This window comes from Heterodontus francisci, chromosome 4, assembly GCF_036365525.1.
Source record: "Heterodontus francisci isolate sHetFra1 chromosome 4, sHetFra1.hap1, whole genome shotgun sequence".
NCBI classification, from domain to species: Eukaryota; Metazoa; Chordata; class Chondrichthyes; order Heterodontiformes; family Heterodontidae; genus Heterodontus; species Heterodontus francisci.
In genome coordinates this window covers 148,221,640-148,238,952 of record NC_090374.1, presented here as the reverse complement: position 1 = coordinate 148,238,952, position 17,313 = coordinate 148,221,640, and the positions used below count along the sequence as shown (strand labels likewise).

The window sequence follows — 17,313 nt, the reverse complement described above, 5'->3', positions numbered from 1 at the left end:
CTCGAGTTGAGAAAAATGAGAGGAGATCTAATTGAGGTATATAAGATGATTATAAGGGGATTGACAAAGTAGATGTAGAGAGGATGTTTCCTCTTGTGGGCAATCTAGAACAAGAGGTCATAGTTTTAAGATCAGGGGTAGCAGATTTAAAACAGAGAGGAGGAGAAATTACTTCTCTCAAAGGGTCGTGAGTCTGTGGAATTCACTACCCCAGAGTGCAGTGGATGCCGGGACATTGAGTAAATTTGAGGAGATAGACAGATTTTTAATTAGTAATGGGTTGAAGGGTTATGGAGAACGGGCAGGAAAGTGGAGTTGAGGCCGAGACGAGATCAACCATGATCGCATTGAATGGCGGAGCAGGCTCGAGGGGCTGAATTGCCTACTCCTGCTCCTAGTTCTTATGACCTTAGTACATTCAATGTATTAAGCACTCGCTGTCAATGCAATAATCTTTATTCAGCACTTTAACACTGAATAAAGTACCCCAGTTAATGACACAGAACATTCTACACTTTGTCTATTTCATCAAGAGCATCACTGATGCATGTTTTTTTTCCTATGTACGCTATACTTGTTAAATAACTTTAATTGAGTGAATTTTGAAATTGCATTCACACTGATGGTATGTTGTCTCAACTCTATTCTTGCTCCTCCCCATCTGTCTTCATTTGCATCTTGTGTTTGCTTAAAAAAAAAATTTCCTTTCTTCAAATAAACTGATCGGGACGTATTTTAACCTTTTCATTCTATCCACTAATCTTTCAAAAGTGGTATTCTGAGCTTTGTCAGCTCTCTCCTAAAGGTTGCTATAGTGATGCTGTAAATTGCAAATAGCTACCTTTCCAATTTAAAGTTGTTTATTTGATTAGGATTCATCACAACACATGTGTCAAAGACATCATACCAGAAGTGTCCCACCTCAGGACATCACAGCTCAAAGTATCACATATCCATAAAGAAAGAATTTACATTATATAGCATTATTTCCCAATCTCAGGCCATTCCCCAAAGTGCTTTACAGTCAATTAAGCACTTTTTTGAAGTGTAATCACTTTTGTAATGCACAGCAAGGTCCCACAAACATCAATGTGATAATGACCAGATAATCTGTTATAGTGATATTAGTTGAAGGATAAATATCGTCCTGGACACCGGGAATAACTCCCTTGCTCTTCTTTGAAGTAGTGCCACGAGGTCTTTCATCTGAGACAGCAGACAGGGTCTTGGTTTAACGTCTCAACCAGCAAAATTACAGGACAAAATTAGTGATTTGTTGGAATGTGCCTTATCTGTAACAAATTACCAATCAAATATTCAATTAATGAAAGACGACCTAACCAAAAACAGTAACTAACAATAAGGAACGAGGAAACAGCACATAATTGGCCATCAAATGCTCAATTTTTTAAAAGCAACTAATACCAAAATTGCAAGTAGCAGAAGCCAACCGGCAATTAAATTGCTCCAAACAGCGTGAGAACATGAATAAACGGTCTTCACTTCATATCTGTTGAGAACTATTGTATGGGCAAAAAGCAGAGAAGAAAAGTGAGAAGCAGAGAGGAAGAGTGAGACAAATTATTTTGCCCTTGAGCAGCTGCTAATAAAGAAAGGGATTTTTTTTTGAAGAAAAATTCATAATCTCCAATAAGGTAACAGCCTTGGCTCAGTTCTAGCATACTCACCTCTGAGTTAGGTCATGGGATTAAGCTTCAGTGGATGGAAAATTAGACAGGCTGTATAATGGGCAGCTGATTCACTACCGCCCAGTTTTCGATACTGTTGAATTAGCCCTTATGCTGCTGCACGGAAGTATATAAAAATGACAAAGAGGAGGACATCGAGGATGGAGCCATGAGGTACAGCTGGAAGTGCAGGCATGGGAGGAGAAATTATTGGAGGCAATGTAATAAATATGATGCAACAAGTAGGACTGGAATCATAAGATAGAAATATCACGGAGGTGGGCTGTAGAGGAGAGACATTGCAGGAGGATAGTTGAGGGGGGCAATCAGCTAGTCTCAGTCTCACAGGTTGTTGTTTGTTACTGTGACTAGTGTGACCTCAGTTCTGTGGGTGGAGTGGTAATTCCAGACACATGATGTCCATACATATTATTTTGTGCAACTCAAAGAGTTAACCACCATGGGAAAATACACTCTATATTATTGGTACTATTTGTTTTGTTTTTACTTTTTAATCAGTTAAAGGCTAACTCAAGTCTAGTGTAGTGTTATTCTGCTGCTTTCCAAAGAGAAGGAGATTCATAAAATAGCACAGGATGAAACCAGTGGCTTAAATTAGCTATTACCCAGGCACATGACAAATTTTATCGTGAAATCTGGGCAAGTTGAAACACTCCCCAAGCATCAGGAGCGAGGGCTGAAACATGAAAGCCAAAAATGTCTGGAGTCAAATAGATAAAGGAACCCCAAAAATGTGACAGCCTGTTGTAAAATAGCAGGCAGACGAATATCATCCCAGTGTATTAACTGCTTGTCTGCTGATGTTGCCAGCAGTAATTTCTAGGTTCAAAAGAATTTTGAAAAATAATCCCAAGGGCATTGTAGGTGCAGTACTGGAGTGGTTGAAACATGATACTTTTTACCCAGTGGTTCAAAGAGCACAAGTGTACTGGCACAGACACCCATAAATCTGGAAGTTGCTTCATGCAGTAGAAGTTCAACGTTGCATAACATATTAGATCTTGGTTTCTAGCCAGTATCTTTGTCCCATCAGGCACTGAGAATAACGTAGAAGGTGGTATTTACTGTTCCAGAAATTCTTGCATTGGATGTGTCTATCACCACTTAGTCTGAACACATGGACATATGATAGAACCAGTACAACAGCTTCACTGTGAGCAACATTTCAGCATTGTGTTGAGTAACACTGAACAACACTGAATGATTTTTGTCCGTGTCTGGACTGAATTGTAGAGTTTTACTATACGATAGCTTAAATGGAAAGCACTGTTTAATATTGAGAGGTATATTCTTCTCCTTTGTGTGTCCGCCATGGCTTAGTTGGTAGCACTCTCTCCTCTGAGTCAGAAGGTTGTAGGTTTAAGTCTCAATCCAAGACCTGAGCACAAAAATCAAGGCTGATAATCTAGTGCAGTACTGAAGGACAGCTGTATTGCTGGAGGCCCTATCTCTCAAATGAGATGTTAAAGCAACGTCTCCTCTGCCCTCTCAGGTGGACATAAAAGGTTCCATGGCACTATTTCAAAGAAGAACAGGTTTCCTGGTTAATATTTATCCCTCAATCAACATAACAAAAACAGATTATCTGGTCATTATCGCACTGCAGTCTGTGGTAGTTTGCTGTGCACAAACTGGCTGCCGCATTTCCTACATCAGAACAGTGACTACGCTTCAAAAGTAGTTCATTTGTTGTAAAGCACTTTGGGAAGTCCTGTGGTCATGAAAGGTGCTATATAAAAGCAAGACTTTTTTCTGTCCTTTAGAGATAAGAATTAAAGATCACCCATTTTTGTTTGACACCTGTCTGATGGGTGCACTTGGATATTTTCCTGCCAGATTTGTGCCTCACAATTCTGCAGAAACTGGCCAGTGTGTATTTGCACTTATGCTAATTTGCATATTTCTCAAGCAGTTAGTGAGAATTTTACTCACTAGCACTTGTGAATGTATTCACATAAATTGGAGTGCACAGGCAATAACTGCAGTAGGATTCAAACACTTCACTTTTCTGTTGCGGATCTCATTTTCCTCTTGATGAAATGCAAAAGGACAAAAGAATGACTTTTCTAGTTCTAGCAGACAGCCCAATAACTAAGATTAGGCTCAGACTGCCTGCATGTGAATTACTGAGCATGCCAGTGCTGGTTCAAAAACCAAAAGGGCAAAAGAGGAAGAAGTACAATGACTTGAGGATAACCAGCTAGGTCATGCAGAGATGAAGCAGTAAATGGAGCAGCACTCACTATGTCTGTATTCACAAATTTATATCTGGTAGGCTAAAGCAGGGCTCCCCAACCACTGACCTTAAGGTACAAGAGGCCCTCGACCCTTGGAATTCCAGCTGAAGGCTTGGGCAACTCAGTCCTATTTAACATTCTTATTCATTGGTATGTCCTGTTTGATTTCTGTAAGCCTGGAGGTTTGGAAAGGGCTGTTCTGACCTCTGTAACCTCATTGGTGGATAATCCTAAATCAGAATAGTTAAGATATGTTAGTGTCAGCAACTTGAGATAGATGGCAATTAAATTTTTCATGAAATCCTGAGACTCCATGGTACAGACCTGAAACTCAATGTGCCTGCTGCTGCTAATACCCTGCACTTTAGGGTCATGCATCAGCTGGTGGAAGCCAAGCTGCCTCTGTTCCTGCTATCATGACTGCTGGTGAACTCAATTAACTGGTCTGGGAGAAGGCTTCAGCCACAGCACCAATATAATAGTTAGTGACAAAGCAGCTGATTGCTGTCAAATTTCAGGTTGGTACATAGCAATTCAGAGATGTTTCCATCTTGACTTCCAGTGACAATAATGTTGCTCTTGATGTCCTTAGCTGGAGATCTTCTTGTACAAAGCAACACAACTTGGTAAAATGTCAGCCTCAGCACTGCTCTCTGATGAGCTCCTGGTCATTGTGCCTTGTGCAGAACTGTCTCAGAAGTCTGTTTTCTCTTCTTAAGCAATTTTTTTAATCCAGTTGGACACTTGACCCTCCTATTCCAACCTTTTATGTGGTACCTTATCAAACGCTTTCTTAAAATCCATATAAACAACATCCACTGCATTCCCTTCATCAACCTTCTCGGTTATTTCATCAAAGAATTCAATTAGATTAGTCAAGCATGATCTGCCTTTTACAAATCCATGCTGCCTACCCTTAATTAACTCGAACCTCTCTAAGTGTCCATTGATATTTTCCCTGATTATCGTTTCTAAAGCCTTATCCACCACTGATGTTAAGCTAACTGGCCTGTAGTTGTGAAGACTGTCCATACACCCTCGAATAAGGGTGTCACATTTGCAACTCTCCAATCCTCTGGTATCTCCCCTGTATCCAAGGAAGATTGGAAGATTATGGCAAGCCCTTCCACTATCTCCATCCCCACTTCCTTTAGCAACCTGGGATGCAAACCATCCGGACCAGACAACTTTTCAACCCTAAGCTTAGCCAAACTTTTTAGTCCCTCCCCTCTCTCAATTTTTATCCTATCCATTGCTCCTATTCTCTGCCTCTATCGATATTTTGTCAGCCTCCATTTCCTTACAAAGAACTCATTAACTATATTAGTCTTGCCCTGCGCCTCTAAGCATATATTACCCTCATTGTCCCTAATAGGCCCCACTCCTCAGACAAACTGGGAGGTGATATAGATTGGAATAACCTAGCCAATAAGGCAGTCCAATACAGCTATCATGATAATTGGTTGAAACCCGAGACGTCCTTTGGATCCCAAGTTTGTCCTGGCCCTCCAGCGGCAGTTGTAACAACCACAACCACTTCTGGCAGGGATGGTGATGCAATCCTTAGAGAGCGACGCTCTGCTCCAATGACCCATACCAAATTGCAAGCCTGCGTACATGAGTTAGGGACCATCCAAGACAGGGACGATCCCCTTGAGGTGAACAGGCACTGGGCAAATTTTCCACAGGGTCACTCCGAATTAGAAACAGGAGATTGGAAGAGCATCCTGCTTGCTGCATGTGACTCAAAACTGAAGTCCAACCTAGAGCACGCTGTCGATGACACTTTGACTGACCCACATGCCACCATGGCCCATATTCTTAATGCCCTCAGCATTGCATCCATCCAGACAAAATGCTGAGGAGTCACCACAAGCTTTTGCCAAGCAGCTGTACCATGTGTACAGCCACTTTTGGAATGAGCCTGCGATGATCCCGCTGATGGCATGAAAGATGAACAGTTTAAGTTCATTTTCTTTAATAACCTGCTGCCCCTCATTAAACAGACAATGGGTGTAACTGTGAGCTCGGGACATCTGTTTCAGAGCATACTAGTCTGCGCTACCCGAGCCTGGGACCTCATAAAAGGGACCCTAAAGTCCCAATCAAAAGGGGTTTTAGGCAAGAAACCAGTTGCGGCAGTGGAGGGCCCTAGATATGCTCCCAACCTGGGCCCCTGCCCCACCCATAAGTCTAAGGCCTGCAATATCTGTGGAAGACTCGGTCACTTGGCCCGTGACTGTTGGAGCCATAAACCCCCTCCAAGAGACCGTAGGACTCAAGAATCACTGGAGCACAATCTGCCCCCAAATTATACCTCCGTGCCTGAATCGAAGCCCTCAGGACTTGAGCAGGAGATTGCACAACTAGGGCATTAATGAAGACCCAAATAATTACCAGTGGCCCCCAACCCACTTGCCCATTCACTTCCCCTAGTCCTCCTCCACCTTCTGTTGAAGGGCCATTGGGGTCTGGATGAAGGAGCCAGGCCCCCTTGGTCGGAAGTGGGGTTCCAACGTGATGGTAACGGACAATCAGTCATCTCAGTTGCTCTCCTGGGGGGCCGGCAATAGACTATGCTAATTGATACCGGTTTCGCCATTACCATCATCCATACCCCACACCCTGAACATTTTGCGGCGGCGGGCAAGAGTTGCTTATCGCTTTTGGGATTTGATAGGAAAGCTACCACTGCTTAGACAGGAAAGGCCTCGAACTTCAATTGGGAGGTTTCATCTGTGTATCATCTTCACCTTTGCTAATGTCAGTGTCTACGGACAAATATTTTGGAACTGGTGTTTTGAATCAATGCGGAGCTGTCATTGACTACAACCGAAATTGCATTTGGTTGGGGTCAGGCAAGCAAAGTTTTCTTGAAGTTTCTGATGCTCACTCTGACTTTGCTATTAAAAAGCCATGCCCCCATAATCCTCCTGAATATGGGGACCCTCAGGTGTGTTGGCTTGTTCTGCAGCATTTGGACACTTTTTCTACTAACAAACATGACTGTGGTAGGATGGAAGAAGAGTGCATGAATGGATCCCCTCACTCCTTTGTTAAACAGTACCCCATCCCCAAAGATAGTTATCCTTACATCAGGGACACAATTCAGTCCCTTGTCAAACAACGCATTGTTAGGCCTGGCACTTTCACGACTAATTCGACAATTTGGCCAGTTAAAAAAAACAGATGTCAGCTAGAGGCTAACCATAGACTACCATAAGCTCAATTCTGTGACCCCGGCATGTTCCCTAGTTGTGCGGAAACCCCTACCCTCTTGTCACAAGTACCAGTAGGATCGAAATATTTCTCCACTGTGAATATTTCAAATGGGTTCTGGAGCATCCCCGTTAGAAAGGAAGATCAGTATAAGTTTGCTTTCACGTTTGAAGACCAAAGCTATACTTGGACTTTCTTACCCAAGGGTTTCACGGTACTTCGACAATCTTTCACAAGCGAATGGCAGCAGCTCTGAAAGGTTTTTCCAAGCCTGAATGTCTTTTGCAGAATGTGGATGATCTGCTCATAGCAACAGCAACTGTGGATAAGCACCGGTTACTGTTAGGCAAACTGTTAACAATCCTGACTCGGGATTTAAAGTAAATCCTAAGAAAGCCTAATTACTTCAAGAGGAAGTCACCTGTTTAGGATTATGATCTCCCACTATGGCACAAGTCCAGACACTCACTAAGTTGGAATCATCCAAAGACTGCTGCTCCCTACCGCTAAAACTGCTCTCCGATCGTTCCTAGGCCTTGTCGGCTATCAGCAAAATTTTAATCCTGGTTTTGCCGAGCTAGTGAAGCTCTTGTATGAACTTTTAAAAGGCCCCAATGACAGAGTTCAGTCCAGCTGAACAAAGGATCACACCACGGCTGTAACGAGTCTCAGACAGGCAGTTATGTAAGCGACCTGCTTGCTGACGCCCGATCCCACTCAACCGTTTCACCTGGAAGTACGGGCTACAGACCAAAGCCTGACAGTTGTGTTGTGTCAAGAACACAATGGGAGACGACAACCGATAGCTTGCGCCGCAAGGATTCTGCAAGGAGCGGAAACTACGTACTCGGTATGTGAGTGCCACCTTCTAGCTATGTTTTGGGCTGTTCAACACCTCACATATATTACAGGCCTTCAAAAAATAATCTTACATTCACCACACATGCCACTGAACGTGTGAATGAAGCTTGCAGACTTGCTGGTCTGCTCACAGAGACTGAGTAAGTGGATTTTAGAATTACTGCAGCTAGACATTGACATCAACCCTAAGTCAACGACACTGCTCCCACAGTTCCTGACATATGAGGGCGACCCCCACAAATATCCACTGCCCCTTATTGATTTCAATTCACATCCCGTTTTGAAGGAGTCTCTTAAGGTAGCCCTGGACGTCTACGTCAATGGTTCTTCGTATCACATGCAAGGAACACCTAACATGGGCTATGCAGTGATTCTACCAAAGTAATCAAACAACACTGTTCCTGATACTCCTTTCAGCTCGCTTAAATTCTTGCTTTATTAACGGCTGTTAGGGAAACATCTGATAGGCCCGTGAATATTTGGTCTGATAGTGTCTACGCCATCAATGCTATACTAGCCCTTCCCCTGTACCAGAGGAATGCCTACCAAACCTCAGCTGGTAATCGTTTGGCTCATGGCCCCTGGTTACAGAAGTTATGGGCGCCCTACCAAACCCTTCCCAGCCCTGCCACATTGGCAAGATTGTAGCTCATAAAAAGGTCAAGCTCACAGCGAAGGTAATGCGGAAGCCGATGAGGCAGCCAAAGAAGCTGCGCTCTCTGGCAAATAGGAATCTGATGACAGGGGCGGCACAGTGGTTATCACCGCAGCTTCACAGCTCCAGCGACCCGGGTCAGTACTGGGTACTGCCTGTGCGGAGTTTGCAAGTTCTCCCTGTGACCACGTGGGTTTTCGCTGGGTTCTCCGGTTTCCTCCCACAGCCAAAGACTTGCAGGTTGATAGGTAAATTGGCCATTGTAAATTGCCCCTAGTGTAAGTAGGTGGTAGGAGAATGGTGGGGATGTGGTGCGAAATATGGGATTAATGTAGGAATAGTATAAACGGGTGGCTGTTGGTCAGTACAGACTTGGTGGGCCGAAGGGCCTGTTTCAGTGCTGTATCTTTCTATGAAAGTGGGGAGCTTGGGATACTGACCAATGCTGTCTCGTTGCAGCTACAAAACCCTCTGACCCTATAGATCTTGGTTCACTCCAGCAACAGTATGACCCCTACGCCACAGTCATTGCCTGGCATGAACAGGACTAACCACTGCCTGCGCCCTCGGCAATCTATACAGTCATGTCTAAGTCAGCTAACATAGTCCCATTGTTCATGTCTTAGCCCAGCCTAGATAAGCTTGCTGTGGTGTGTGTTCCACTGGTGGTTGGAGAGGAGCTGCTTTTCCTCTTCCATTCCCACACGACCAGGGGTCACTACTCAGCAGAATCCACCCAAGACAAGACCCTAGCCACGGCTTGGTGGCCCACAACAGAGAATGATGTCAATCACTATGTGTCCCGTTGTCTGCCATGCCTGCAGCAAAACCCGCATGCCGATACTAACCATGCCCTCTTGCACAGTTCTGCATCCCAGAAGGCCCTTGGACAGACCTTCAAATTGACTTTATTGGCCCCTTGCTCCCAACCCAGAGCAACTACACATATGCCTTGGTTGACATAGATCAATTTACCAAGTGGATTGAGGCCTTCCTCTGTAGATCAGTCACTGCTGCCAGAATTTTATTGAATGAGGTGATCTGTAGGTGGGGACTAACACTACAGGTGGATAGTGACCAAGGGTCCCATTTTACAGGAAAAAGAATATTCCCAATTGCAAGAATTGTTGGCCATCCACCATAAATTACATATTTCATACCATCCACAAACCTCAGGGATAGTGGAAAAGGGAAATAGGACGTTAAAAGCAATGCTTAGAAAGCTATGTACAGATCACCCTGCTCTATGGGCTAACATGCTGCCTATGTGTCTTATGGCCATATGGTCCACCCCTCACAAGACAACAGGAATCTCACCCTATCAGGCAATGACTGGAAGGTTAATGAGAATTCCAGAACATCTCACCCTTACTGGTATGGTCCCCATGACCATAGAACCCTGTAGCTCCAAATGGTTAGAACAGCTGATAGAACATATGGGACAAGTTAACCAATGTGTTGCTAGAAACCTGGGAAAATCGAAAAAACAGATCAAAAGGTACTTTGACAAGAAGATACAGCCATTTGAATACCAAGTAGGTGATACTGTCATGGTTTTAAATTATGGAGAAGGGTCACTGACCTGAAACGTTAACTCTGCTTCTCTCTACACAGATGCTGCCAGACCTGCTGAGTATTTCCAGCATTTCTTGTTTTTATTTCAGATTTCCAGCATCCGCAGTATTTTGCTTTTATTTAAATTATGGGATTTATTATTCAAATTATGCATTTGAACCCAAGTGGAATGGGCCATTTCCCATCATTGATAAACTCAATCCGGCCATATATTTGATTCAGTCCCCTAGGAAAAAAGGGAAAGATGATGATAAAGAAAGGAAATGGTATCATATCAATCAGTTAAAAACTGTGAAAGAGTAAATCCTGCACTTGTATCATTTTAGATGGAGCTACGAAACGTCATTATGCTTTGTACTCTGGTGACAACAGTGCGGGGAGCTGGTGGACGTATGATAAAAACAATTGTCTGAAAGGAAACAAGCAAAGACAAAGCAACAGACCTACCCAAGTTCGAAACTTTCTGTATTATGACAATTTTTTGCAACCAATGTAACAGGGCCATGAGCGTTGACAAGTAGACCATACTAGTAATTATAAAACTGGGTGAGGGATTGAGGATCAAATGCAAAAGTGCATCATAAGGGGTGACAGGGAAAATAGTACCCATGTTTGCAGTAGGGAGGGAAGCATTTTCTGAAGGAGCAAGACAAAGGATACTAGAATGGACTTACAATCATTAAATTGGCCCAAGTTAAGCCAGAGACACCAAGGGACAGTGAGGTGCTGTACATCACCAAGAGTAGGATTTGACCCAGCATCAATGTCTAGTATCATCAAGAGTAAGATTATGATAATAGAGAATGCCAAACCCGAGTCCTCCAAAAGAAACAGCATAGGGACTGGAAAGGAAAGCGACACCGACCCTGATTCATGGTGTCCCCAGTTGAATAAAGGTCCAGCAACTGGGTTAGTGGTTGTTCGAGCATATAAACAACTATATAACAATGTGAGGTATGAAATTGTGCCTGTTCTATTGCAGTTTGGAAACATACCCCTTCCACCAAGCCAATGTCCACGAGAATACCAGGTCTTTTACGATTTGGCTGGTAGAGAAAATAGTGAGGGACACTTTGGCTAAAAATCATGCTCAAAATAAGTAGGGATCCTGGGACTTGAACCAGAGGCCAGTTACTGCTCAAGGAACCAGCTTTGCCAATGGGAATGGAACCCTTTCTAGGAAAAGGAGAGGACTGCAGGAATGGATCGGTATCAGTGCAATTCCAGGTCCGGCAGCTTGGAACAGATTAGATATTGAAAACATGTGGGAACATGACGAGGCAACGAGCGACAGCTGAAGTAAATTCTATCAGATATAAACAAGGAAGACAGGGATGTGTTTCAGGAGTTTAACCAAGATTCCCTAACTGCCCGTGATGAGGTAACCCTCTTTCAGTAGATCCAAAAGACTGTAAATGAAAGAATTAAGGATAAATGGGAGGCAGAGAAATACATAGCTAAAGCTGTCACCTGCGCTATTTATGGGAGTTACATGTTGGATCAGGTGAGGACAGGATTCGATGACAGAGAAAAATCATTTCCCAGTCTTTATAAACAGCAGTATGATCAGGAGATGGTTTGGAGATGGAAGTAACATAAAGAGAGCGAGACAACATGAAATAACCTACTTAGTGAAGAGAGATAGGGACTACGGAAATGACGCCGTGGTACCTGTGGTCCTGTGGTTGCCTCATTTGCAGGAGGGTACAGAGTGGAAGTCTTCAGGCTGGAACCTATAGGGACCCCGGAACAAGATGATCATGTGTTCTATGCATCCCACCCAACCATCTTGATCCATTGAGATTACATTTGGGATAGCCCTAGCCTCAAGTGCTGCTCAGAAAGAGGTGGAATTTATATATGTCGATGTAATGTCAGGAACCCAGGGAAAGCAGCTTGCAGGTTCATTTTAGACCAGGAATCACCAAACTACAAGATGAGTGTACAGAAGTGGGGAGAAAAGCATGATCAACACACACACCTATAGATGGGAATGTACTGTGTCACCTCCACTGCTCGGAAAATGAAGCATGGGCCAATATGGTGCCCCATCTCAGAGCCTACATTCTGCTTCAAACCCACCCAGATTACCCGGATAGGAAGTAGTGATTTGCTTCCTGTACCGGTCCACAATATCACCGAACGAAGAATGAACCTCGGGTTGCAAGGGGAAGCATTAAAAGCAGCAGCTCAGTTCAGACATCCCATACCCCCTCTGTCTCTAAATCTGAAATCTATAATAGAAAGAATGACAACATCCCAGAAACATCTAATTAAGACAAGGCAGAACAATGAACAGGGGGAGAGCGCGATTAAAAGATTAGGAGAAAGTCACTGGCGGTAGACCACATATAATGCAGGGCAACACCCTTGGTGAGGATGTTGTCCTGATTGTTTTGCTTGTGCAAGTAATATTGATTGTGCTTGGTATTCTCGCATTGCTTCGTTTAAAATGCGTTACAAAAGACTTACCCTTGAGGCAAAATGCTTACTGACATTACCTTATTAGGAAAAAAATTGATTAATTGTGAGGAATCAATGCAATGCTACGTTTCATCCTCAAGGTGGGGACTGTAAGAAATGTGGATTCTGTCATTTTTACTGGCCTTTTTTTTGTATTATGAATTTTATGTACTTTCATATTTATATATATATGTTTTGTATAAGCTTTTGGTAAATGAAGAGTTAACTTTAGCTGTGTATCTTACTGGAAAATGATTACTCTGGTAATCACAAGGAAAAGAACAGATATCGAAAACGATGTAAGAAGTTGTGATCAAAATGTAACAGAAAAGCAGGATGAGTCTCGCCAGAAATGTATGACCTAATGGACCTCAAGGTTATAATGGATCATTTGTACATATTGTTTTGCGCATGTGATCATGATTAATGTACTGACAAATAAAATGGCAGGACCAATCAAAACAGTGATATGTATAAACCAACCAATCATGCACAGGAAGAGCCACCAGCTACAAAGAATAAAAGGACAGACCTGGAGAGGTTTGGTGCACAGATGACAAAGGGGGAGACGAGAAGAGGAGTAATGAGCTGTCTGTGCCACTAGCGGTGGTGGAGAGAAAAGGCCATCTGGACTAGGATATCGACTCCCTTGGATTTGTTAAGTATTGCTTTTAGCCTTAATAAATCATCCTGATACCACTACATCAGGTATCTCCCTGTCTGGATTCTTATTGTCTGGTCCAAGAACAAATTATAAGTAAGGTTCTAAATCTCACACTGCTCGCTTACTATTTACATGCTGGTAGAAGATCTTTGGGTTCCCTTTTATGTTGACTGCCATTCTATTTTCATATTCTATCTTTGCCAGTCTTATTTGCCTCTTCACCTCTCCTCTCAACTTATTGTATATGGCCTGTTTCTCACTTGATGAGTTCACCTGACACGCAGCATACACCCTCTTTTTTGTTTCATCATCATCTCTATCTCCCTCATCAACCAAGGAGCCCTGTTCTTGGCTCCCCTATCTTTCACCTTTGTTGGAATGTTCCTAGCCTGTACCTGAAGCATCTCTTCCTTAAAAATAACCCATTGTTCTGATACAACTCTTCCTGCCAGTCTCTGGTTCCATTCTACCCTGGCTAGATCCTTTTTCATCATGTTGAAATTAGCCTTCTTCCAATCTAGACATTCTATATTATTTTGTTCCTTGCTTTTCTGCATTACTAGTCTAAACCTTATGATAGGATGATCACTCTTACCCAAGTGCTTCCCCCACAGGCACTTGGTCCACTTGGCCCACCTCATTTCCCAGAGCCAGATCCAGCAGGGCCTCTTTTCCAGTTGGGCTGAGAACATACTGATCAAGTAAGTTCTCCTGTACACCTTTGAAGAATTTCTCCCCATCCTTACCCTTTACTCTAAAATTATCCCAATCGATATTTGGGTAATTAAATGCCCCTAATATCACCCCTCTATAGTTCTTGTGCATCTCTGTGATTTCCCTGCAGATTTGCTCCTCTATCTCTCCCGCTATTTGGAAGCCTACAGAATGCCTCTAGTAGAATGATCATACTCTTTTTGCGCCTCAACTCTAATCAAATGGATTCTGTCTTTGCCCCTTCAAGGACATCCTTCCTTTGCAGCACTGCAATGTCTTCCCTAATCAGGACGGACTGCTACCCCACCTTGCTTTTTTCCTTCTCTATCTTTTCTGAGCATTTTATATCCTTGTATATTAAACTACCTGTCCTTGCCATTTTTAAGCCACATTGACATCATATTCCCATACTTCTATTTGTGCTTGGAGCTCACCAACCTTATTCACCACTCCTCGTGCGTTTACACACATGCATTGTAATCTTGTCTATGCATTCCTCGTAGTCCTTCTCAGTCCAATACCATCTAATACAGAACTACCCCCTTCTCTAGTAATGGCTAATGCTCTCATGCTGACCATGCCTAATACTTTGCTATTTCCTACTCTAATGCTATCCGTCTCTTCTAATTCTCTGTGCACCTCGGTGTTCCTCTCTTGTATTATCTCCTGGTTGCCACACCCCACCAAGTTAGTTTAAACCTCCCCAATAGCACTCGCAAATCGCCCCGCAGGAAATTTGTCCCAGCTCTGTTCAGGTGCAACCCATCCGGCCTCTACAGGTCCCACATTCTCCAGAGCTGGTCCCAGTTCCCCAGAAATCTAAAGCCCATCCTCCTGCACCATCTTTTCAGACACGCATTCATCTGCACTATCCTCCTGTTTCTATACTCACTTGTGCATGGTACTGGGACTAATCTGGAGATTACAACTTTTGAGGTCCTGCTTGCTAATTTCTTATCTAGCTCACTAAACTCTTTCTGCAGGATCATATCCCTCTTCCTACCTATGTCATTGGTACCAATGTACTAATCACCATTATAGAAACTTGGTTACATAGTGACCAAGTTTGGGAAATAAATGTTCCAGGGTACAGCACACTTCAAAAAGACAGGCAGAATGGACAAGGAATAGTACTAGCCCTGACAGTAAAGGATGACATAAGGATAGTAGTTAGAAAGGATTCTGGCTCACAAGATCAGGAAGTAGAATCAGTATGAGTGGAAATTAGGAATAACAAGGGTCAGAAAATGCTGGTGGGAGTAGCTTATTGGGTCCCTAACTGGATACCATTAGACAGATCATCAAGCAAGAAATAATTGCAGCTTGTAACAAAGGCAATGCAATAATCATGGGGGATTTTAAACTTCCTTTGCCAATTTGATTTGTCCAGTCTACAGGTAGTCTGGAAGATGAATTTGTAGAATGCTTTTGTGATAGTTTCCTGGAACAATATGTTGTGGAACAAACTAGGAATAAAGCTATTTTAGATCCAGTGTTGTGTAATGAGGTAGGGTTAATTAGCAATCTCATAGTAAAAGATCCTCTGGGGAAAAGTGATCATAATACAATTGAATTACTTATTAAGTTTGAGATGTACCGAGCACAAAACAAAAATCTTAAACTTAAAATAAGCCAATTATATAGGTATAAGGGGAGAGCTGGCTAAGATAGATTGGGTAAATAGACTAGAATGTATGGCAGTAAATAAACATTCAAAATAACATTTTAAAAAAAATTAAAAATGTTAAGACAAAAATATGTTCCTTTAAAAAACAAAAATCGAGTAAGAAAGATCTGCAGCTTACTCAGGAACTTATTGTTAGTATTAGATTAAAAGAAGCAGCTTGTAATGTTGTACTGCAGCAACTCACCAAGGCTCCTTCAACAGCACCTTTCAAACCTGTGCCCTCTACCACCTAGAAGAACAAGGGCAGCAAATGCATGGGAACACCACCACCTACAAGTTCTCCTTCAAGTCACACACCATCCTGACTTGGAACTATATCGCCGTTCCTTCACTGTCACTGGGTCAAAATCCTGGAACTCCCTTCCTAACAGCACTGTTGGTGTACCTATACCCCAAGGATGGGAGCAGTTCAAGAAAGCAGCTCATCACCACCTTCTCAAGGACAATTAGGATGGGCAATAAATGCTGGTCTTGCCAGCGATGCCCACATCCCATGAATGAATAAAAAAAAAAGAATAATAGTAAGCCTGAGGATTGGGAATGTTTTAGAAATCAGCGAAGGGCAACCAATAAGTTGATAAAAAGGGAAAAAATACAATGAGAGTAAACTAGCCAGAAATATAAAAACAGATTGTAAGAGCTTTCAAAAATAAAGAGATTAGCTAGAGAAAAAGTTGGACCCTTAGATGCAGAGACAGGAGAAATTATCATGGGGAATGAGGAAATGACAGACGTTGAACAAATACTTTGTGTCTGTCTTCACAGTAGAAGACACAAATTACACAACAGAATTAGGGGCTAATAAGAGTGAAAACTTAAATTAACATTAGCAGAGAAAAAGTATTAGAGAACCTTAAGGGAAAATGCTGGAATCTATCATCAAGGAAGTCTTAACAATGCACATAGAAAATCATAGTATGCTCAGACAGAGTCAACACAGTTTTATGAAAGGGAAATCCTGTTTGACAAATTTATTGCAGTTCTTTGAAGATGTAACTAGCAGGGTGAATAAAGGGGAGCCAGTTGATGTAGTATACTTGGATTTCCAAAAGGCATTCAATAAGGTGTCACACAAAAAGGTTAAAACACAAGATAAGGGCCCATGGAGTTGGGGGTAATATATTAATATGGATGCAGGATTGGTTAGTGGACAGGAAGCAGAGAGTAGGGATAAACAGGACATTTGCAAGTTGGCGGGCTGTAACTAGTGGAGTACCACAAAGATCAGTGCTGGAGATTCAGCTATTTACAATTGATATTAATGACTTAGATGAAGAGAGAAAAAGTAATGTATCCAAGTTTGCTTATGATACAAAGCTAGGTGGGAATGTAAGCTGTGAGGAGGACACAAAGAGGTTGCAAAGAGATATAGACAGGTTAAGTGAATGGGCAACAAGGTGGCAGATGGAGTATAATGTGGTGAGGTGTGAGTTTATTCACTTTGGTAGTAAGAATAGAAAAGCAGAATATTTTTTAAAAGCCTGTAACTTCTAAATGTTGATGTTCAGAGACACAAAGCACACTAAGCT

The 17,313-nt window shown here is 42.5% G+C and overlaps 1 long non-coding RNA gene across 2 annotated transcripts in view; it reads right to left on the bottom strand.

Annotated features, from left to right (window-relative positions):
- Nucleotides 1-806: 806 nt before the first annotated feature.
- Nucleotides 807-17,313, bottom strand: part of LOC137369293 (uncharacterized) — a 47,956-nt gene continuing 31,449 nt past the window's right edge. Inside the window, exons 2-5 of one of the 2 annotated variants that reach the window (XR_010974915.1) lie at nt 10,264-10,482; nt 7,366-7,484; nt 4,013-4,176; nt 807-1,292 (exon numbers count right to left, since the gene is read on the bottom strand). This is a non-coding gene — a long non-coding RNA (uncharacterized lncRNA). The other variant, XR_010974916.1, reaches the window with a different exon arrangement.